Source organism: Artemia franciscana, chromosome 19 (assembly GCF_032884065.1).
Source record: "Artemia franciscana chromosome 19, ASM3288406v1, whole genome shotgun sequence".
NCBI lineage: Eukaryota > Metazoa > Arthropoda > Branchiopoda > Anostraca > Artemiidae > Artemia > Artemia franciscana.
The window spans coordinates 33,163,487-33,187,276 of record NC_088881.1 but is presented as its reverse complement, the minus strand read 5'-3'; the positions used below and the strand labels follow the sequence as shown (position 1 = coordinate 33,187,276).

At 34.5% G+C, this 23,790-nt stretch overlaps 1 protein-coding gene across 4 annotated transcripts in view; it reads left to right on the top strand.

Annotated features, from left to right (window-relative positions):
• Positions 1-23,790, top strand: part of LOC136039588 (uncharacterized) — a 221,891-nt gene that overhangs the window by 97,614 nt on the left and 100,487 nt on the right. The window lies entirely within an intron of this gene.

Genomic DNA, 23,790 nt, shown 5'->3' with positions numbered 1-23,790 from the left:
ACTTGTGTCTTGTACAAATCGTCACATGAATATTTTAGTCCGTAAAACCACTGTAACCTATATGAAAAAGTTATTGCATTTTTAAAGTCCTTTTTTAACGTATAAAGGCACCTTAAAAAACTATAATGGTTTTTATTGCCTTTATATTGGCGTACTGAATCCTATTGAATGCCTTCTAAATCATAAAATCTTACGATTGAACTTTTTGCGCTCAGTCCTTCGGCATGCAATCAATACATGCCACGAAATGCCATTGCCATCAAATGTGGCACCGTAATCAATAGCTCATCATCCTTATACGAGCAGTAGCTTTTTGCGTGCTTCCTACAGCCGGCTGGGTGATTTTGTGTCTTGTCCAAATCAGCGCATCAATCTTTTAGTCCGTAAAACCACTGGATATGAAAAAGTTGATCACCCACAAATTAATGATTCTGGTCCCCATAGGCTTTGTGAAGGAATTCTACGCGGGGTAGGTCTGATGATATGGTTTGATATATGTACCTCTTCAGCTCTAATGTTTTTTTTTCTTCAGCTGAATTGTAAAACGCCTTTTGTGCTGTATGTTTTTTAGGCCTTAAGCAGAAGCAATTAAGTTGAATGAATAGCCCTAATAGGGTTGTTATACGAAGTGGAATGTGTCTTTTAATTAAGGTTGCTATATATCCCAGTTCCTGTTAGAAAAAGGGAGAATGACTATTTTTAATTAAGTTGACGAGAGAAAATCCCGACAGAGAGTGATTGTGTGCGAGAAAGGTATTTGAGGAAAATGCAATCAGTGCGATGAGAACGTCAGAACGTAATCCTTGTATTACGTCAGAACGTTATGTTCTAAATAAAGCTTTAGAAAATAACCTCTTCTTTTAGTACTTCCTTTTATTATATTTGCCTTAATGCTAAGACTGTATTGTATTTAGTTTAGTTATTTAGTTTTCTTTATTTTTTTTTATCTTCCTTCTTTTATTTTTACGCTAGTCTTGGCTGTTTGCACTGACACCACCTTGGTCAATATACAAGGGTGAGGAGGCTACTTATCCTACCTTCTTGGCATTTTTGCAATACATTCTTGTATATATGTTACCGCGAATGTCCGCAAATTGGTTAATGTCGACATTCACCGGTGAATGTCCGACTTTTTATCTCCTTGGATCTAGTCAGCGTTGTCAGTAATTTTTTTCAATTTAATGCAAGGTTTGATGATGACACATTAGATTAGATAAGGTTTGGTTAGATGAGCTTTGGTTGGTTTAGGTTAGCTTAAGTTAGGTTCTTAACCCATTTCTAATATTTTGAACCAAATTTAACCTAATCTAATATAGCCTAGACTAACATAATCTAACCTAACTTAACTTTCACCATCATAGCTCGCATAAGACTAAAAAAGCTGAAATAAGTAAAAAAGTTAGTCGCATAAGACTAACTTAACTTTTTAGAGTTGTTCTATGAGAACAAGAAAAACAAAGATGGGGATTAAGCAATATGTTGCATTTCGAAGGGAAAATCAGAAATTGACAGAAAAATCAAGTCGACCTGCAACTCTCTGTATTTGACATGGTCAAGGGCATATCCAGGATTTTTGTGGGTGGAGAGGGAACAAAAAATTAAAAAGACATCAAAAATGTATTTATATGTATTTTTGTTACGTTTTTGCGAGTAGGATGATTTTTTTGAAGGGAGGGATTCAGAAAATAGTAACGAAGACCGCACTGCCTTTCCATAACAAACAAACACAAAGTAGTTCAACCAAAACACGAAGTTCAACCAGGACTCCAGAGTCCTGGTTGAACTTTGTTGAAGTAAGGATGCTTGGGCTGTTTTTAAAAAGTTGAAAAAAAAACATTATTAGTTTTAATTCTCACACTTTAATGTAAGTATATATATATATATATATATATATATATATATATATATATATATATATATATATATATATATATATATATATATATATATATATATATATATATATGTGTGTGTGTAATTTTTCTTTCTCGTATTGTGCTTAAGACGGCCCTTGGACATAGGGGCTGAAATATCCATTGAATTGATATCCACTGTCTTGAAAAGATTTTTCCTATTGTTTCTACTTTGTGTTTGGTTGTAAGGGATTCAGACTCCTTACCTTCCTCTGGACATGACCTTGGACTGGGGTAACTAAATTGTTAATTTTTACTTGTAAATCTGAAGTAATTTTCTTAAAAAGCTGTTTAATCTAAGCTTTGCTTCGCTTGTTTGTTGGTTTTCATAGTTTTAAGTCTGCCTTGGCCTTTTTTTTAATGTTTCTTTGGATTCATTAAAAACAAATCTTCGGATTGTTTAATCATTAACCATTGAATACAATATATATTTTGTTTTGTTTCTCCGGTTAACTGGCCAATGGGTCCTCTGGGATTTGTTTGTATATTTTCCTATCTGTATTGCATGATTTATTCCACCAACTAATTCCTCACCCTTCCTCTAAATGATTTGATATGCGTTTTTCTTTTCTTAACTTCTCTTGCGAGAAGTCCATTGCTTTTTATATGTTGTCAAGATTAGTCATTTCATCTTCCCCCCCAAAAAAATTGAATTTAAAAATATCCCGTTTCAAATAATATAAAAAAGTTTATAGATTCTAATTATCACAGTTAAAACGGCTTATACGGCTAATCTACATAGACAGTATGTTTTTTGTCATAACATAAATTTAGTTAAGTGAAAACCACCCAGTCTCTGCGGTCTGGACTGGCGTGTCCAATCAATTCAAAGTTAGCTAATTTTTTGAACATTTTTCAAAAAAATACTTTTCGTTAACAGGAAGTTATTACATATTTTCAACATAATTTTTCTCAAGCTAAGAATGTTTTCAAGCTAAGAACGTCCCTAATTCAATACCGGCGTATTTTACGCCAGCTTTTTAACTAGAATTTTTCTATATAGAAAAATATTGAATTTGAAAAAAAATTTCCAAATAGAAAAATTTAGAAAATATAGTAAATATTGTAAATATAAGTATATATTAATAATTGCTTTAATATATATATATCTTCTATATATATAAAAATAAGTTGTCTGTCTGTCTGTGGATGGATCAGGTGACGTCACCTGAAAAAACTGGATCAGGTGACGTCAAAACTGAAAAAACTAAAAAAAGGCAAAAACTACAAAAAAAACTAAAAACTAATAAAAAAAATAAAAAAGCTAAAAAACTAAAAAAACTAAAAAAAGGCAAAAACTACAAAAAAAACTAAAAACTAATAAAAAAGCTAAAAAACTAAAAAAACTAAAAAAAGGCAAAAACTACGAAAAAAACTAAAAACTAATAAAAAAAATAAAAAAGCTAAAAAACTAAAAAAAACTAAAAAAACTAAAAAAAGGTAAAAAACTAAAAAAACTAAAAACTAAAAAAAACTAAAAAAAAAGGAAAAAACTGAAAAATAAGCTAAAATAAAGGTAAAAACCAATAAAAAAACTAAAAAAAAAAACTGAAAAAACTAAAAAAAGGCAAAAACTACAAAAAAAAACTAAAAACTAATAAAAAAAGTAAAAAAGCTAAAAAACTAAAAAAACTAAAAAAAGGTAAAAAACTAAAAAAAAAAATTAAAAAAAACTAAAAAAAAGGAAAAAACTGAAAAAAAGCTAAAATAAAGGTAAAAACCAATAAAAAACTAAAAAGAAAAAAGGAAAAAACTAAAAAAAATTTTCATCTAAAAAACTAAAAAAAACTAAAAAAGGTAAAAACTAAAAGAACTAAAAAAGAAAAAAATAAATGACGAAACTCAAAGAGAAAGCGACCAGGACAAAAGGAATGTTCGATTAGCAATCAACAAAGCACCGGGACACAGGGAGTATAAATGACGACCAGGACATAAGTAAAAAAAAAAAACTATCTATATATATAAAAATAAGTTGTCTGTGGATCTGTGGATCGTGGATCAGGTGACGTCACCTGAAAAAACTGGATCAGGTGACGTCAAAACTGAAAAAACTAAAAAAAGGCAAAAACTACAATAAAAACTAAAAACTAATAAAAAAAATAAAAAAGCTAAAAAACTAAAAAAACTAAAAAAAGGCAAAAACTACAAAAAAAACTAAAAACTAATAAAAAAGCTAAAAAACTAAAAAAACTAAAAAAAAGGCAAAAACTACAAAAAAAACTAAAAACTAATAAAAAAAATAAAAAAGCTAAAAAACTAAAAAAACTAAAAAAACTAAAAAAAGGTAAAAAACTAAAAAAACTAAAAACTAAAAAAAAATAAAAAAAAGGAAAAAACTAAAAAATAAGCTAAAATAAAGGTAAAAACCAATAAAAAACTAAAAAAAACTGAAAAAACTAAAAAAAGGCAAAAACTACAAAAAAACTAAAAACTAATAAAAAAAGTAAAAAAGCTAAAAAACTAAAAAAACTAAAAAAACTAAAAAAAGGTAAAAAACTAAAAAAAATAAAAAATAAAAAAAAACTAAAAAAAAAGGAAAAAACTGAAAAATAAGCTAACATAAAGGTAAAAACCAATAAAAAACTAAAAAGAAAAAAAGGAAAAAACTAAAAAAAATTTTCATCTAAAAAACTAAAAAAAACTAAAAAAGGTAAAAACTAAAAGAACTAAAAAAGAAAAAAATAAATGACGACACTCAAAGAGAAAGCGACCAGGACAAAAGGAATGTTCGATTAGCAATCAACAAAGCACCGGGACACAGGGAGTATAAATGACGACCAGGACATAAGTAAAAAAAAAAATTAACAAAACTAAAAAGAAGGTAAAAACTACAAAAAAACTAAAAAGAAAAAAAAACTAAAAACTAATAAAAAAACTAAAAAATCTAAATAAACTAAAAAAGAAAAAAAAAGGAAAAAAATAAAGGAGAAAAACAAAACTAAAAAACGAATGTATATACAGACCGGTACACCGGGATACAAATGACGACCGGGACACAGGGAATATAAATGACGACCGGGACACAGGGACACAACTACAACGGGGACACCGGGAGAAACAGGGGGATATAAATGACGACCGGGACAAAAAAACTAAAAAGAAAAAAAAACTAAAAACTAATAAAAAAACTAAAAAATCTAAAAATCTAAATAAGCTAAAAAAGAAAAAAAAAGGAAAAAAATAAAGGAGAAAAACAAAACTAAAAAACGAATGTATATACAGACCGGGACACCGGGATACAAATGACGACCGGGACACAGGGAATATAAATGACGACCGGGACACAGGGACACAACTACAACGGGGACACCGGGGGAAACAGGGGGATGTAAATGACGACCGGGACACCGGGACAGGGAATGGTCGATTAGCAATCACCATCAACAAAGCTCAAGGGCAATCATTAGAATCATGAGGTATAGATCTGAATACAGATTGTTTTCCCATGGACCATTATATGTTGCATGTTCAAGAGTCGGTAAACCTGACAATCTATTTATATGCAAAGACAATGGGACAGCAAAGAATGTTGTATATTCGCAAGTTTTACGTAGTTAAAACCATATATATATATATATATATATATATATATATATATATATATATATATATATATATATATATATATATATATATATATATATATATATATATATATATATATATATATATATATATATATATATATATATATCTATATTCACAGGTGGGACATAGGGACACAACTACAATGGCGCGTAACTATTATGGCGCGTAACGACTTACGCGCGCGGGGGGGCTTGGGGGGGCGCGAAGCGCCCCCACCAACTAGGTGTTGGGGTGGCGCGAAGCGCCACCCCAACAGCTAGTATATATATATATATATATATATATATATATATATATATATATATATATATATATATATATATATATATATATATATATAAATACATTTATAAATCTAATATATTTTGATGAAAAGGTTCAAAAGTTTTCTCAATATGTTGGAATATTTTCAATATAAAATTTGTGAAGTTACTAGCTAGGATATCAATTGAGGGAGGGGGCCAGGTTTGGCCGCATGTTTTGAAAATTGATATCCCCCTTGCATTTTCGTGGTTCGACGCCACTGCTTACTCCCTCACTTAATATGCTAATTGATTGTTTGGCAAAGAAAATTGTATTCATTTTAGGAATTTAAAATAGTTTGCCAAGGATACGCTACCTTTTCTGTGAAACGTCAGATAATCATTCGCACGTGTAGCCTACGCATTTAAAAACTTTTTTTTGTCTTTTTAGCTGGTTTCGAAATAACTATCATCCTTGTCGCATTGAATATTTTTTTGGGTTCTTCAAAAAAAAAAAAACAACATCGATTATTGATAAAACTAACACAAGGTAGTAGGTGTATCATTAGACCATAATTAGTCAGAACCAAGAGTTTAATGTACCCCAAAGTAGAGCATTGAACAATGTGAACAGATATACAGTAACTATTGTTTCTATGAACAAATCAGTGGGTATGTAATTTTAAAGGAATTCCGCCTTAAAAATAATTCTGAGAAGTAACCAGTTTCGTGGCGCAATATTTAAATGAAGGTTATTCCGATGACACGGTATACTGCAAAGTATGTTTAATAAATGACCAACTCATTCTTAAAAGAAGTTGTTTCCCGCCAAAACAAATAGCAGTTAATGTGGTAGATAGCATAAAATATGACTGGCCTTCGATATTATTGCCACGGTGGTAGTAATTTGTGTTTACTCTATTGTTTTTCTCTGCTTTACGGTAGACAACCATTTTTTGGACATTTCTTTGATATTTGTAAAAAAGTAGCTGGGCTTGGTAAATGAAACTGCGATAGATTTTCAGGAATTAATATTTGAGGTGATTCCTAAGATTTATCCGCCCAGCTCTGTTGTATTTTTTTTTTACCTAAAAAAGAAATTTTGTCCGGAATTGGATTTTTTTTGCCGTAATTTAGGCAGAAACCAAAGATATCATAAGAAGGGCTTTCTTCACGAGTAATTGCTGACTAATTCTTAAAAGAAGTTATTTTCTACCAATATAATTTGTTAAGATAGCAGAAAATATGACTGGCCTTCGATATAGTGGCCATGACGTCATTTTTATTTACTTGGCTTTAAGGCTTGGCTTGGCTTTACGGGGTTATGATTACAACGAAGTTTTTGTTATCTAATCGTTAGACTATTTCAAATAAATTGGCTATATCAAAATTTTCATTGGATGCTTTTAGGGAAAAAAGAATGTGTGTGTGTGGGGGGGAGGGGTGGTAGATGCCCTCTCTTCACATTTGACTCACAAAAAGATAGCTAGAACTTTCAATTTAAAATCAAATGCGCCACCTTTGAAGTTTATATGACCACCCCTTTCATGAAAACCTTATACACCCCGGGGCATAACTTAAAACCCTTGACCCCGGGCTCTGGGTTTTGTGTTGACCTCGGAGTTTTTGTTATCTGGTGTTTGAAATATAAAAAAAATGGCTATCACAAAATTTGTGCGGATGGGTTTTGGGGAAAAAGGGCGTGGGGGCTAGCTGCCCTCGGATCTCTTTTGATTCTTAAAAAAGTGAACTAAAACTTTCAATTTTCAATCAAGTGAGCCCTTTCTGAAGTTTATACGAGCATCTCTTCCACTAGAACCATATGTGCCCCCAGGGAATAACTTACAACGCCTGCCCTCGGGCCCTGGGGATTGTTTCGACGCTGGAGTTTGTTACCTGACCTTTGAACAATTTTAAAAAAATGACAATCTCGAAATTTCTATCTGGTACGTTTGGAGAGAAAAGTACATGGGGGGAGGGTAGTTGCCCTCCGATCTCATTTGGCTCTTAAAAAGGGAACTAGAACTTTCAATTTTCGATCAATTGAGCCCTCTCTGAAGTTCATACAAGCATCCCTTCCATAAGAATAATATATGCCCCTAGGGCATAACTTGCAACGCTATACCGTTGCCCCTGACTTGGCTACAAGGTAAAAAATCGTTCCCCGGGCAAACTTTCTTGAATATTTTTAAGAAAGCAGTTGAAATGGGTGAAAATTTGTTGAAGAGATCTTCAGAGCTGATATCTGGGGTGATTCCTAATTTCCAGTTACCGGGCTCTACCATTAAAATAGCAGAGAATTTTTGCCCGAAAGTGAGTTTTGCAGTAATTTCGAGAAAAAATAAAAGTTGATCATTGTGATTCCTTAAAAAAGATATTTGAGGTGATTTCTAAGTTTTGTTCACCTAGTTTAACTAATTTCATTAAAATAGCAAAGATATTTTGTCTGGAAAGTGAATTTTTGCCGTAATTGAGATAACAACAAGAGTAAATAAAAGTGTTTTTTTTTTGTTTTTTTTTGTCACGAGTCATTGCTGACTCAATCCTAAGAGAAGTTGCTGCCCGCCAATGCAAATAGCAGTTAATGCTATTAAGTAGGTGTATGTACACCTGCTTTGTTTTTTGTTCCTTCTCTGGCTAAAAATTATCCTTGTTTAGTTTCATCTCTTTTGTTTTCTTCATTTTTTTTCACTCTTCGCTGTTTCGTCCGTTAATATGAAATTTTCAGCTAAGATGTGTTAGTTCCCATTTTTTCGTGAATTGTCGCTAGTGATTGTTGATAATCCCTATTTCCTTTCATTTGGGGGTGTTAGTTGGCTTTGGATATTACCTTTTGTTTTTCTTAACTCGGTGTTAAACTCAATTGTTATTTTCTTTTTGATAAGGGGCTATATTATGGGTTGCCCATGCCCTAAGCAAGAACTCCTTGAGGGGCCGCCCACTTTGTAAAGTTGTGTGCACCAGGTCGTGTGTGCCGCCCGAGGCGGGTGTACATAACGTTTGATACAGAATGTGTCATTCGTTGTATGGAGAAGTTTAGTGTTGTGGAATAAATGGGGCTCTAAGATGTATTTACACCAGCTGACGGGTAGTTGACACCCCTTAAATCGCCTGTTATATCAAACTATAGTGTTTGTAAAGGTTTATGACTATCAGAATTAGTGTGTTTGCATGGGTGTATTCGGCAGCACCAGTTTGTGTTTATTTTGACTGGGATGTTCACTGTCACTTGATGTGTTTCGTGTTTGTGTAGGTACAAATTGTCAATGAATAATTCGCTGATCGTTTATCCTAAGTCAAAAATTGTTTTGGTAAACTTGCTGTCCGTGACCATATCTTAAGGAAATATGGTAATAAAAGTAGTAGCATTAGATGCTTTAGCTTATGCTTATTCAAAATGTAGCTTACAGGCTTTTTAGCTTACTAGCTATTGGATGAATAAATAAATAATAGTCGCTTCCCTGACATTATTCCCCCTCCCCCTGATGATCCTAAGTCTAATCCTAGGATATATAAAAAAGTAAAAGTAAACACGGTACATCCGTATTAGCCAGTATTCCTTTCGAGAAGTTTACTGAATGTAAGTTCAAAAAAAAAATAGTTTCATAGCTACGAAGACAAATGACGGGTGACTAAACCATTGGACTTTTATAATTCGGGCTATATATTTGCACACAAGGGGGGTAAGATTAGGTTACTCTACCCCCCTCCCAATGTGCAAAAATAGCCTACCGCCGAGATTATATTGTTACATAAACTGACGTATTATATTTTCATCATATTTTGGTATCAAACAGTTCGCGGTAACGAACTGTAGTAAGGAGCGACCCGGCTCAATAGTAACCGAAACTCGATAATATTCGATAGATAATGATCCATCGATTTCAAATGCGTTTGCAATCACAGAGGGTGAATGCTTTTAACGGGTGGAAAAGAACTGTAAAAAAATTAAAAATAAAAATACAAACCATCGAGAGACACAAAACAACAGATAAATCTTTTTATTGGGGTTCATAAGGCGGGGGGGGGGGCTTCATCGGGTACTTGTTAGTTAAACGAAGCACACTAGATAACTACGATTAGGTTAGGTTTAAGTAGGTCTATTAGGTTAAATTTATGTATAACCGGTCTGCATGTAAAAGGTTTTAGCTACAATTATTCTGCATACTATGAAGTAAGAATTGTTTTCTAATTTCACGCTGGCCACATACTTTACCCCCACCCATAATGTGGGTGGGGCTAAATATATAGCCCAAAATTTTAAAGTCCAATTCATTGTATCACCCGTCACTTGTCTTTGTGGCTATGGAACCGGTTTTCTGAGATCTAACCTAAGCGTAATTCTTGAGTGTGTTTCGTTTCATTAACAAGTACACTTCTTTGACAGTAGTGACAATGATATTTGACAAGAACATGGCATGAGAATTCTGACAGCACTATTTTTATTTTATTAATATATTCCCTTTAGATGTGGTTATGTACTTCAAGTTTACCATCGTTTGTTTGAAGCGACTTTCAAACAGTTCGTGGTAACGAAATGTAGTAAGGAGCGACCCGGCTCAATAGTAACCAAAACTCTAAAAAATAGAATTCTGATACCAATAGCTACATCAAAAGAATCGCATTTTAATGCTGATTTTAAATATATAAGTTTCATTAAGTTTAGTCTTACCCAAATAGGGGGAAACACCCTCTAAAAGTCATAGAATCTTAACGAAAATCACACCATCAGATTCAGCGTATCAGAGAACCACATTGTAGAGGTTTCAAACTCCTATCTACAAAAAAGTGGAATTTTGTATTTTTTGCCAGAAGTGACCAAAAAAATTGGAGGGCACCTAGGCCCCCTCCCACGCTAATTATTTTCCCAAAGTCAACGGATCAAAATTCTGAGATAGCCATTTTATCCAGCCTGGTCAAAAAACCTTATAACTATATCTTTGGGGACGACTTACTCCCCCGCAGTCCCCGTGGGAGGGGCTACAAGTTACTAACTTTGACCAGTCCTTACATATAGTAATGGTTATTGGGAAGTGTACAGACGTTTTCAGGGGTATTTTTGGTTGGGGGAAGGGGCCTGAGAAGAGGGGGACATGTTGGGGGAACTTTCCATCGAGGAATATGCCATGGGGGAAGAAAATTTCCATGAAGGGATCACAGGATTTTTTAGCATTATTAAAAAAAAAACAATGGAAAAATAAATATGAAAAAGTTTTTTCAACTGGAAGTAAGGAGCAGCATTAAAACTTAAAACGAACAGAATTATTACGCATAAGAGGGGCTCACATCCTCCTAATACCTCGCCCTTTACGCTAAAGCATTTTTAGTAATTTCAACTATTTATTCTACGGCTTTTGTGATTCAGGGGTCATTCTTAGTGAATTGGGACAAAATTTAAGCTATAGTGTAAAGAGCGAGGTACTGACGAGGGGGTGAACCCGCTCATATATGTAATAAAAACATGAGAATACAAAATTTCGTTATGTAAGCAAATTTATAAGTTATGTGTATTTTTTACTAATAAAAACATTCATAAAAAATTAAAAGTTCTAGTTGCCTTTTTAAGTAACCAAAAAATTGGAGTGCAATTAGGCGTCCTCTCCCGCTCCTTTTTTTCTCAAAATCATTCGATCGAAACTATGAGAAAGCCATTTAGCCAAAAAAATCAATATGCAAATTTCGTTTTAATTATTCCTCTGCGGAGAGCCAAAATCAAAACATGCATTGATTCAAAAACGTTCAGAAATTAAATAATAAAAAAACAAGTTTTTTTAACTGAAAGTAAGGAGTGACATTAAAACTTAAAACAAACAGAAATTACTTAGCATATGAAAGGGGCTGCTTCCTCATCAATGCCCCGCTCTTTTGGCTAAAATTTTTTACTGTTTTAAAAAGAAGAGTTGAGAGAAAGAGTCAAACTTTAGCGTAAAGAGCTGAGAGGAAGCAGCCCCTTTCATATACGAAGTAATTTCTGTTTGTTTAAAGTTTTAATGTCGCTCCTTACTTTCAGTTAAAAAAAAAAACCTTTTTTTTTATTATTTAATAACATGAGAAGACAAGTAGTGAGCAACAGCCTTGCCAATCTTTTGAAATAAATTGTGCCAATTTTCTGACCAGATTGTGCCAGAAAGATTCTTTGTAGCCCAATTGTATTATTCTCGTCATTTTCCATCCCAAAGACAAAACACTAGAACAAACTGATGGACAAGCGACCTCTTTCACTGTCTGTCAGCACTTTTGAATATTTTTTGCTAAAAATCCGTAAGGAGATTTTTGCTAAAAATCCGTAATTTTTTTGCTAAAAACCCCCCTTTTTTGCTAAAATCCGTAAGACCAGAATTTAGAAAACTTGATCCGGCAAATACAGCTCAAACGTATTGAAATGTACCAGCCATTTGGGATTGTATCCTAAAATGTCCAAATGTACCACATTGTACCAGAACCAGAACATTGTACAAAAATTTGTACTATTGACCCCGTTAGCAACACTGGTGAGCAATGACTTCTCAAGAAAAGGAATATGGAATCTGAGTATTTCTGAGAATTTTGGTTTTAGAGCTATTGTCAGAAAAATTTCTAGGTTAGCTCGAATAAATGTACTTTTTCTTCGAATTGTCCAGGTGAGATACTAGAAACCTTAAAACTCTCCTGGCTGTTTTAAAATACCTGTTCCTCACGAATTGTCTTTTTTATAGCTTTGTTGGGAAACACAAGCTCATGTTTTTATCTTTGCGCTTGTCAATTTGTCCATGATACGCGTATGGGTTGACCTTTTTACATCTGATTTAGGTTTTTTTCGGTCTCCAATATAATTGTTCATTTTTTTTTCTGGGGCAATTCTCAGCAAAAATCTGTTAATATCACTAGGCAACAGATAAAAAAAACAGAATGCACGCAGATGGGCTATATTCCGAGTGAAAATCAATTCTCGCGATAATTTTGATTACCTTCAAGTGAATTTTAATTAATTACCGCAAAAATAGTAACAAATGCTGCAATATTTATTTATGAAAACACTCATCTATTTGAATAGTAGTTAATTCAAGTCACAACACTTGTTTCGCACAAACAGCATGTCTTCCATTTTCATACGATCAGTCACCTTCCCTCCAATCGCCACGGTCTCACTGTTATCAATAAAGGGGGGGGGATAGAAGGAGTGAGTTTACACCCTGAGGGGGGCAATGTATCAATTAATCATTAAGTAAATACTCTCAGACTTGTAGATTTGCAGTGGCTAATGCTGGAACCAAATTTTTTCAATTGATTTACCTCACCTCTAGGGCTTGAAATGTTAAACTGATGGGGCTAGACCAGTAGTTCCCAACCACTTTTGGGCCTTGTCCCACCTAGGTATTTTTGAAATCCTGAGTCCCCTTCGTTATGCGTAAATTAAATAAAAAAAACAAGTTTTTCAACTGAAAGTAAGGAGCGACATTAAAACTTAAAACAAACAGAAATTACTTCGTATATGAAAGGGGCTGCTTCCTCATCAACGCCCCGCTCTTTACGCTAAGGTTTGACTCTTTCTCTCAACTCTTCTTTTTAAAACAGTAAAAACTTCAGCGTAAAGAGCGGGGCGTTGATGAGGAAGCAGCCCCTTTCATATACGAAGTAATTTCTGTTCGTTTTAAGTTTTAATGTCGCTCCTTACCTTTAGTTGAAAAAACTTGTTTTTTTATTTAATTTCTGAACGTTTTTGAATCAATGCATGTTTTGATTTTGGCTCTCTGCAGAGAAATAGTTAAAACGAAATTTGTATATATTTTTTTTTTTGGATAAATGGCTTTCTCGTAATTTTGATCGAATGATTTTGAGAAAAAAAGAGCAGGGAAGGAAGCCTAGTTGCCCTCCAATTTTTTGGTTAATTAAAAAGGCAAATAGAACTTTTAATTTTTTACGAATCTTTTTATTAGTAAAAGATATACGTAACTTATAAACTAGCTTACGTAAAGAATTTTTTATTCTCATGTTTTTATTACACATATGAGAGGGTTCGCCCCCTCGTCAGTACCTCTCTCTTTACACTAAATCTTAAATTTTTTCCCAATTCATTAAGAATGACCCCTGAATCACAAAAGCCGTAGAATAAATAGTTGACATTACTAAAAATACTTTAGCATAAAGAGCGAGGTATTAGGAGGAGGTGAGCCCCTCATATGGGTAATAATTTCTGTTCGTTTTGAGTTTTAATGCTGCTCCTTACTTCCAGCTGAAATAAACTTTTTCATATTTGTTTTTTCATTGTTTTTTTTTTAAATAATGCTAGTAATTCCGGCGCTCCCTTCATGGAAATTTTCTCCCCCCATGACGAATTCCTCGATGGAAAGTTCCCCCAGTATATCCCCCTCTTCTCAACCACTCCCCCAACCAAAAAATCCTCCTGAAAACACCTGTACACTTCCCAATAACCGTTACTATATGTAAGCACTGGTCAAAGTTTGTAAATTGTAGCCCCTCCCACGGGGACTGTGGAGGAGTAAGTAGTTTCCAAAGACATAATTATAAGGTTTTTTTACTACGCTGAATAAAATGGCTATCTCAGAATTTTGATCCGTTGACTTTGGGAAAATAATTAGCGTGGGAGGGGGCCTAGGTGCCCTCCGATTTTTTTGGTCACTTAAAAAGGGCACTAGAACTTTTCATTTCCGTTAGAATGAGCCCTATCGCAACATTCTATGACAACTGGGTTGATACGATCACCCCTGGGAAAAAGAAAAAAAAAACAAATAAACACGCATCCGTGATCTGCCTTCTGGCAAAAAATACAAAATTCCACATTTTTGTAAATAGGAGCTTGAAACTTCTATTACTTTTAGGGGGTGTTTCCCCCTATTTTCTAAAATAACACACATTTTCTCAGGCTCGTAACTTTTGGTTGGTAAGACTAAACTTGATGAAACTTATATATTTAAAATCAGCATTAAAATGCGATTCTTTTGATGTAGCTATTGGTATCAAAATTCTATTTTTTAGAGTTTTGGTTACTATTGAGCCGGGTCGCTCCTTACTACAGTTCGTTACCACGAACTGTTTGATTCTGTAATTCAAAATTTTACGTTTATTCACCTGAAGTAAGCTTAAAAGGTTATTAATTTGATAATTTTTTTTCTGTCCGTCCTCATGGCATGTTTCACACTAATATACTAACAATACTAAATGTTGTCTAAGTACACTTTTTATTGAATGTATGATGTCATCGCAGCACTATCATGCTTCTTTTTGCTCGTCAAATATATTTGAATGTGACGTCATTCACATGAATCTTTTTATTATTATTAACTATAAAGTATTATCAGCCGAAGGGTACGGGTCCGGCCCATGACCCACCCAAATATTGCCCTGCCCCTCCCATGGGGACTGCGCCCCACCATGGTATTGATGGGGCTAGAACTTCCAATGAATTTTTTTTTTAATCTTTCACCAAGCTCATATTTGAGCCTTTCAGAAGTCAAATCCATGTACAAATAGCAGCTCAAATAGGGATAAGTCCTTTTATTAGACACGGAGAACAATGACAAAATCTCCAGATATTTCGATCACATATACTTTGATCGTCATTCTGTATCACCTCTTTCTGTCATTACCTTTGGCTCATCAGTTGCGTTCTGTTCTGTGCTTCCAATATCCCCGGATTTCCGGCTTTTTTTCTGAAAATCTCGCAAAAACGGAGTAGCAAAAACGCTTGGGCCTGCTAATACCAAAAACTGGATAACTGCATATGGAGGGAATATTATTAATAATTGAATTAATGAATTCTTTTTTTAATTATTATTTAAATAAATAAATAATAAATACCCCCGAATTTTTAGGGGATTTTCCCGAAATCCTGCAAAAATGAAGCAGCAAAAACGCTTGGGCCTGCTAATAACAAAAACTGGATAACTGCATATGGACGGAACATGGACGTCAATATTCCGTCATATGGACGGAATATTTTTTAATGATTAATTAAGTAAATAAATAATAAATGCCCCCGAATTTTAGGGGATTTTCACGAAATCTTGCAGAAATGAAGCAGCAAAAACGCTTGGGCCTGTATAATACTAAAAACTGGATAACTGCATATGGAGGGAATATCATTAATAATTTAATTAAATAACTATTTTTAATTACTAATTAAGTAAATAAATAATAAACACCCCCGAATTTTAGGGGACTTTCCCAAATTTTTGTAGAAATGAAGCGGCAAAAACGCTTGGGCCTAGAAGCGTCAAAGTTTTAAATTTATCCTTGGAAAGAGGAGGAATTAATTTTCCATTTTGGATAAAGAAAAATTTTGGGTGCATTTTCATTGAAAAATGAATTATTTTGATATCTTTATTGAAAATCGAAAAATATGAACAAAATCGCCCCTCCTAGATTTTGGAAAATACATGTTGTTACAAAGAGAATTCTAGATCTCTGTTATGCCCGTAACTTGGATAGATTGTAAAGAAGTGCCCAGAAATTAGGAAAAATTTAAACATTTTCGGGAATGGGGTGGCTGGGTCCCCAAGTCCTGTGTACTTACCCGGTCTCTGTTGTTAGGCTTACGCGCCTCTGTATATATGTTTTGAAGCCGGGAAACGTTACTTGTATTTACTAAATTCTTTCAATGTTTCCAACAGGGTCGTAATAGGATCTTGTTTGGAGGAAGGTATATTGAAGAAAAATTTGGGGGGGGGGGTAATTGTTTTATTTACTTGTATTTTATAGATCAATTTACAAGTCGGAAATATATTTTTAGTTAATAAGGATAAATAGTCTTTTTGTTACCTGCATTTGGTGACTACGATTTAGATTTTTTTTTTTTTAGAGGGTAAGCTCCCCAAGCCTGGTAAACTCCTCCTGTCCTTGTCAAAAACAGGATTGATAAGTACAACATTCTTATGCTCAGTTAGATCTTCTTTCATGTATTAATATCTTTTATAGGAAACATTAAATGAATATTCTTGCTACTAATGGTATCTCCTCGTTTTGTTTGTTTGATCACTTTCAAATCGTGAGTATTGTGACATTGTGAAAGCATTAAACTTTTAACGTCGTCAGAAGATGAAATTACCATAAAATATTAGCCCTTTAAAATTGTTATTTGATGGTGCACACATGTTTCAAAAGACGAAGAAACAGGTATTATTAGCTCCTTCGCATTTCCGGTTCATTATTACTTTTTATCTTCTGTCAACAATCTTTTGTTCACAAAAAAGTAAGGTATTGGGACAAATTCAAGAAACAGGTCGGAAATTGCGTGATTTTTTTGCTACAGGATCGCTTATCTTCAATGTCGCTTCCTCTTGTGTTTTTACTTGAGTTGGTTCTATTCACGTAATCTATTCTGTATTGGGACTAAATTAGACATGCTCTCTGGATTTCGGACTATCTCAAGATTTAGAAAGATCAGAGCTTTAAATTAAGTTTGTTAGGGAGGAAGCAACTGTCTTGAAGTTGCTAGCCATTAGTGAAAGGTACATCCGAGCGATGGGTATTCTTGGTCTCCGGGTCAGCCTCCGAAATATGGTATTTTTTTTTCTTGGTTTGATATAATTCACTCTTTCCTCCTGTTGTGACAAGATTGGCATCTTGAGAGAAATTACCGCGTGTGTGGATGAGGTGTGATAACTATTTTAGGAACTATCCTAGGTGGATCTTTCCTCATTGGCTTAAACACGCCCCCCTGTTCTTTGGCAAAATTTGAGCCAAATTGGCTGATTAGTTGGCGTGCTAGACTTGCAAACCTGTCGACAAGGACAGGGGTTCAAGTCCTGGTGTCGCTGATTATTTGGTTTGGATCGGGGATCAGTGGCGTGACTTTGTAAGCTCAGCCAGAGTCTACCCAGTTCTAAATGGGTACCTGTAAAAGTAAGGGTTTACAAAAGCACAGGATGGCTGGATCCCAAACCCCATTGTACTTCCTACCTGGAGGGCTATAGATAGAACCTGCCGGTTCGGACTAGATGGTCTAGTACCGTATCCTTTACCCTTTTTTTTACTTTCACCTTCGGTAATTTTAGACTTACTATGTTTATTTTGAAGCTGTACACTCCCCCCTCGCCCCAATACAAATACACTCTGATGCTGGCACTTTTCTAGAGGTTGGAACGAAGAGAAGAGAAAAAAAGAGCAAGTCACTTTTAACGGCCACGTAAGATCAAGATCTGATTTTGTGAAGGCATGGAAACAACGTTGAAGAAACATTGTGGTAGAGCATGGTCTGGATTCGGGAATGAAAATTCCTGGTACCAAACTTGGATGTGCTACTTTAGAATCCTCTAGCTCTCCCAACCAAGTTTTGTTGAAAAAAAAAAAAATCTCTGAGTAATGAACTGTCGACAGAGAAGAAGATGCCGGTAGCAATTAAAACTGGCAATGGTGAATTAAACAGTTCGTGGTAACGAACTGTAGTAAGGAGCGACCCGGCTCAATAGAAACCAAAACTCTAAAAAATGGAATTTTGATACCAATAGCTACATCAAAAGAATCGCATTTTAATGCTGATTTTAAATATATAAATTTCATCAAGTTTAGTCTTACGCATCAAAAGTTACGAGCCTGAGAAAATTTGCGTTATCTTAGAAAATAGGGGGAAACACCCCCTAAAAGTCATAGAATGTTAACGAAAATTAAACCATCAGATTCAGCGTATCAGAGAACCCTACTGCAATCTACAAAAATAAGCTCCTATCTACAAAAATATAGAATTTTGTATTTTTTGCCAGAAGGCAGATCACGGATGCGTGTTTATTTGTTTGTTGTTTTTTTTTTTCCAGGGGTGATCGTATCGACCCAGTTGTCTTAGAATGTTGCGAGAGGGCTCATTCTTACAGAAATGAAAAGTTCTAGTGCCCTTTTTAAGTGACCAAAAAAATTGGAGGGCACCTAGGCCCCCTCCCACGCTAATTATTTTCCCAAAGTCAACGGATCAAAATTTTGAGATAGCCATTTTATTCAACGTAGTCGAGAAACCTTATAACTATGTCTTTGGAGACTACTTACTCCTCCACAGTCCGCGTGGGAGGGGCTACAAGTTACAAACTTTGACCAGTGCTTACATATAGTAATGGTTATTGGGAAGTGTACAGGCGTTGTCAGGAGGATTTTTTTGGTTGGGGGGAGGGGTTGAGAAGAGGGGGATATACTGGGGGAACTTTCCATCGAGGAATTTGTTATGGGGGAAGAAAATTTCCATGAAAGGAGCGCAGGATTTACTAGCATTATTTAAAAAAAAAACAATGAAAAAATAAATATGAAAAAGTTTTTTTTTCAGCTGGAAGTAAGGAGCAGCATTAAAACTTGAAAAGACAGAAATTATTACCCATATGAGGGGCTCACCTCCTCCTAATACCTCGCACTTTACGCTAGAGTATTTTTAGTAGTGTCAACTATTTATTCTACGGCTTTTGTGATTCAGGGGTCATTCTTAATAAATTGGGACGAAATTTAAGATTTAGTGTAAAGAGAGAGGTACTGACGAGGGGGCGAACCCTCTCATATGTGTAATAAAAACATGAGAATAAAAAATTCTTTACGTATGCTAATTTATAAGTTACGTATATCTTTTAATAATAAAAAGATTCGTAAAAAATTAAAAGTTCTAGTTGCCTTTTTAATTAACCAAAAAATTGGAGGGCAACTAGGCTTCCTCCCCCGCTCTTTTTTTCTTAAATCATTCGATAAAAATTATGAGAAAGCCATTTAGCTAAAAAAAAAAAAAAAAAAAAAAAAAAAAAAAAAAAAAAAAAAAAAAAAAAAAAAAAAAAAAAAAAAAAAATACAAATTTCGTTTTAATTATTCCTCTGCGGAGAGCCAAAATCAAAACATGCATTGATTCAAATACATTCAGAAATTAAATAAAAAAAACAACTTTTTTCAACTGAAAGTAAGGAGCGACATTAAAACTTAAAACGAACAGAAATTACTTCGTGTATGAAAGGGGCTGCTTCCTCATCAACGCCCCGCTCTTTACGCCAAAGTTTTCTTACTGTTTTAAAAAGAAGCGTTGATGAGGAAGCAGCCCCTTTCATATACGAAGTAATTTCTGTTCGTTTTAAGTTTTAATGTCGCTCCTTACTTTCAGTTTAAAAAACTTATTTTTTTTATTTAATATGTTTCTGGAATCGCTCCCACACGGTTAGTCACAAGTCTCGTGTCCACAGTATAAGTTTACTGTCATGGCAGAGCATTATGGGAGAAACCTAGTCATTTTTTGTTATTTGTTATATATTTTGAATGTTTTGGTTTGAATAATAGAAAATATTTTCTTTTAAACTCTCAGGTTTCAACTTTGACTAACTTGAGTGTTTTTTCGCCTAAATTGGTGCTCGCAGTTTTGACTTTAACTTGAGTAGCACCAGTGCCTTTTGTCTAAATTAGCCTTTGCAAGGGGAAAGATAGGTCTCCGCTTTGATCTAATACAAATAGCTAGGGTGTTCAGCTTCCCAGCACATCCGAGCTTAGTCAAATGCAATATTGACAAAGGCAGCATTCTGCTCTGATATCTTTGCAACTAAAACTTCATCGTGAACTTTGGGGGCTGTACTTTTCATCCGGGACTTTGTTCTCTTCAATTATATCCAGTTTTAACTATAGCTTGAATAGCACCAAGTACCTTGTGCCTAAATAAGTCTTTGCTAGGGGAAATAGCGATTTCAGCTTTCGTCGATTTCCATCTAAGATTAATAGCTAGGATGTTCAGTTTCAAATACTATGTTGTGTTCCAAAATACTACGTTAGATATGTTGTGTCTTGTATGTTTTGTTATATGTAGATAATTGCTCCACTCAGGGGGGTTGTTCGTTTCACTCAGAAAGGGGGTAACATTCCTAGAGTCCGCATCAGGCGGCACCCTTGCTAGTTACACCACTTCTCTAAAGGTTGAACATCTGCGTACACATGATAATTCCTACTAACTATTCAATCAAGACAAGGTTAACATTGACAATATTTTTTTTTCTTTTTTGATGATTCAAAAGGACTTACAGACACAAATATGTGTAAAAAGGACAGACCTATAAATTGCTATGAATCAGCTTGCTATATTGAATTAAGAACTATTGATGATTCTAGCCTCAAGGAGAATGCCGAGCCTTTTTACCGGTGTAGTAGCAGTGAGGAGCCTTGTAGATTTTTTTTCTACTATTCAGTGATGAGATGCAATTATATGGATGGCACATAATGTATTGGTAATTGATGGGATTTTTGAACCATATGTTCGAAAAATTGACTCTAAAATGTTTCAACTTGCTTGATCATCCCGTGATAAGGCACAGTACCGTACGCTGTAATGTATGGATGCAGCATATAGATATTGACATTAGTGCCTTAAAGATAGTATAGGACTTATCGAAGTGTCACAAACTTTTAAGAATTACGTACAGCATGTGGCGTTTACCAAGCGTGTCGGAACTGTACTAAGCGTGCTAACTGTGCAACGCGTGGCAAAATTGTGCCAGATGGGGTGAAACTGTGGTACGTATGGTGGCCCTAAATGTAAACCAGGTGACGGAAAGGGGGTGTGACCCATAGGCACCTATAACCAAAGCGAAAAATGATGATGTATGAAAATTATATATTTGGCTACTTCTTTTACATGTCATTATTTGGAATCAATTTAAAAAAAAGTTTTTTTTTTTTTTACGAAAGTAAATAGTAGAGTTGAAACTTAAAACGAATAAAAATTTTGCTTCGCAGATTACGCACGATATATCTATAAAACTAACTTAAATAAACTGATTCATGATATTGTCAAATATCTGTAGAATTATAAAAACTAGCCATTTACTGAAAACCGAGCTTGCTCGAGTTTTGTTAGAGAATTTAATTTTATGATAAAATTTACCGATATAATGACTGGTGAAAGACTACAGAGATACGCATCAATAAGTCTTTGTCTTAAGCGGGCTACTCATTGAAGTTGTTATCCCTAGAGAATATTCTGCTTTTGGATCGTTTTATGTTTTCAGTAAAGTCTAAAGATTTTTGAATTTTACTGATTCTAAAAATATCACGAGCATACTTACTTATTTAAGTTGTATATATCTTTAAATATATAGATAGGTGATGTCTATTAAATATCTTTACTTCCACAAGAAAAACTTTGTTTAAGGCTTTTAGATCATAGAACCCTTATTATGCATTCCAGGCTTCCCGACCTAGAAGATGCCATATGGCACTTACCGTTGAAGTTATTAAAAACAGCCAATGGTATCAATTTTCGAATAGGTGAGAGCTTGTGCCATCAGATATTTGTGACCCCCTGGATTGAAAAATACCTTGGGGTATTTTTGTTGAAAAATACTTTAGGCTAGGCTATTTAGGGTATTTTCGTTGAAAATGCCTCTTTTTGGTATTTCCGGAAAAATTAAAAAAACAAGTATTTCCCCTCCTCTAGGTACTAAAAGTAAGTTCTTTTTGCCCCCCCCCCCCTAAATTTTCCCTAATTGACGCCACTGAGACAAACTCATAAGAGGCGCGTAGAGAGAGGCGGTAGAATTTAGTGGGTCATTATACATCTCTGCAAGCTTGCAGTAATTTCCTAGGCCTTGCACGAAAAATAATATTAGGCAAGTAATGGGATGCATGCTAACCGTTCAAAAAAGGGATTTTCTTCATTTTTCACGCCGGGGAGAATTAGAAGGCATTTTGACCTTCTCTGGGGCAAAATTTATGTTTTGTTGCACTAAATGGCAGAAAGAGCCACTTAGCTAGGATTTGTCAATATAGGGGGCTCAAAACCTCCTGTTTAAGGCTTTACACCATGAAAAAGGGGGTGGCTGTTTTTGAATTTCCTTTTTTATGCCACATTGACCTCCTTGGGCAAAAATTAATGTTTGGTGGCACAAAGAGTCAGAAAACGTACTGGGCTAGGATTTGTCAATATAGGGGACTCAGAACCTTCTATTTAAGGCTTTAGACAATGAAAAATGGAATTGTTGTCTTTGAATTTCCATTCATATGCCATGTTGACCTCCTTGGGCAAAGATTAATGTTTGGTGGCACAAAATGCCACTTGGCTAGGATTTGTCAATATAGGGGGCTCAAAACCTTCTGTTTAAGGCTTTAGAGCATGAAAAATGGAATGGTTGTCTTTGAATTTCCATTTTTATGACCATGTTGACCTCCTTGGCCAAAATTGATGTTTGGCGAGACAAAGAGTCAGAAAACGCAACTTGGGTAGTATTTGTCAATATAGGGGGCTCAGAACCTTCTATTTGAAGCTTTAGATTATGGAAAGTTGAATTTTTGTCTTTGAATTTCCACTTTTATGCCTTGTTGACCTCCTTAGGCAAAAATTAATGTTTGGTGGCATAAAATGCCACTTGGCTAGGATTTGTCAATATAGGGGGCTCAAAACCTTCTGTTTAAGGCTTTAGATCATGAAAAACGGAATGGTTGTCGTTGAATTTCCATTTTTATGCCATGTTGACCTCCTTGGGTGAAAATTGATGTTTGGTGGCAGAAAATGCAACTTGGCTAGGATTTGTCAATATAGGGTGCTCAAAACATCCTGTTTAAGGCTTTAGACCATGAAAAATGGAATGGTTGCCTTTTAATTTCCGTTTTTATGCAATGTTGAACTCCTTGGGCAAAATTGATGTTTGGTGGCACAAAATGGCAGAAAATGCCACTTGGCTAGAATTTGTCAATTTAGAGGGCTCAAAAGCTTCTGTTTGAAGCTTTAAACCATGAAAAATATAATGATTGTCTTCGAATTTCCATTTTTATGCCACGTTGACCTCCTTGGGTAAAAATTGATGTTTGATGGCACAAAGAGGCAGAAAACGCCACGTTGTTGTGGTACTAGTTATTATGATTTCCTTTCAAATGAGCCATCTTCCGTTATTAAATGACCACTGATTCAATACGATCACGGGAAAAAAGGAAAAGAAAAGAGAAAAAATGAGGCATATGTGCCTCCGATGCAGAAAAAGTGATTTCTCGTGTTGTTCTAGGTGGGGGGGGGGTGGTTCTCCAGTCTTAAGTTTTTTGACCATGGTGAGTCCAGAAGTGCATATTTCATTTCCATTTGACGCCATATTCGGGGGTTTGAGGCTCCTCCGAATTATTTC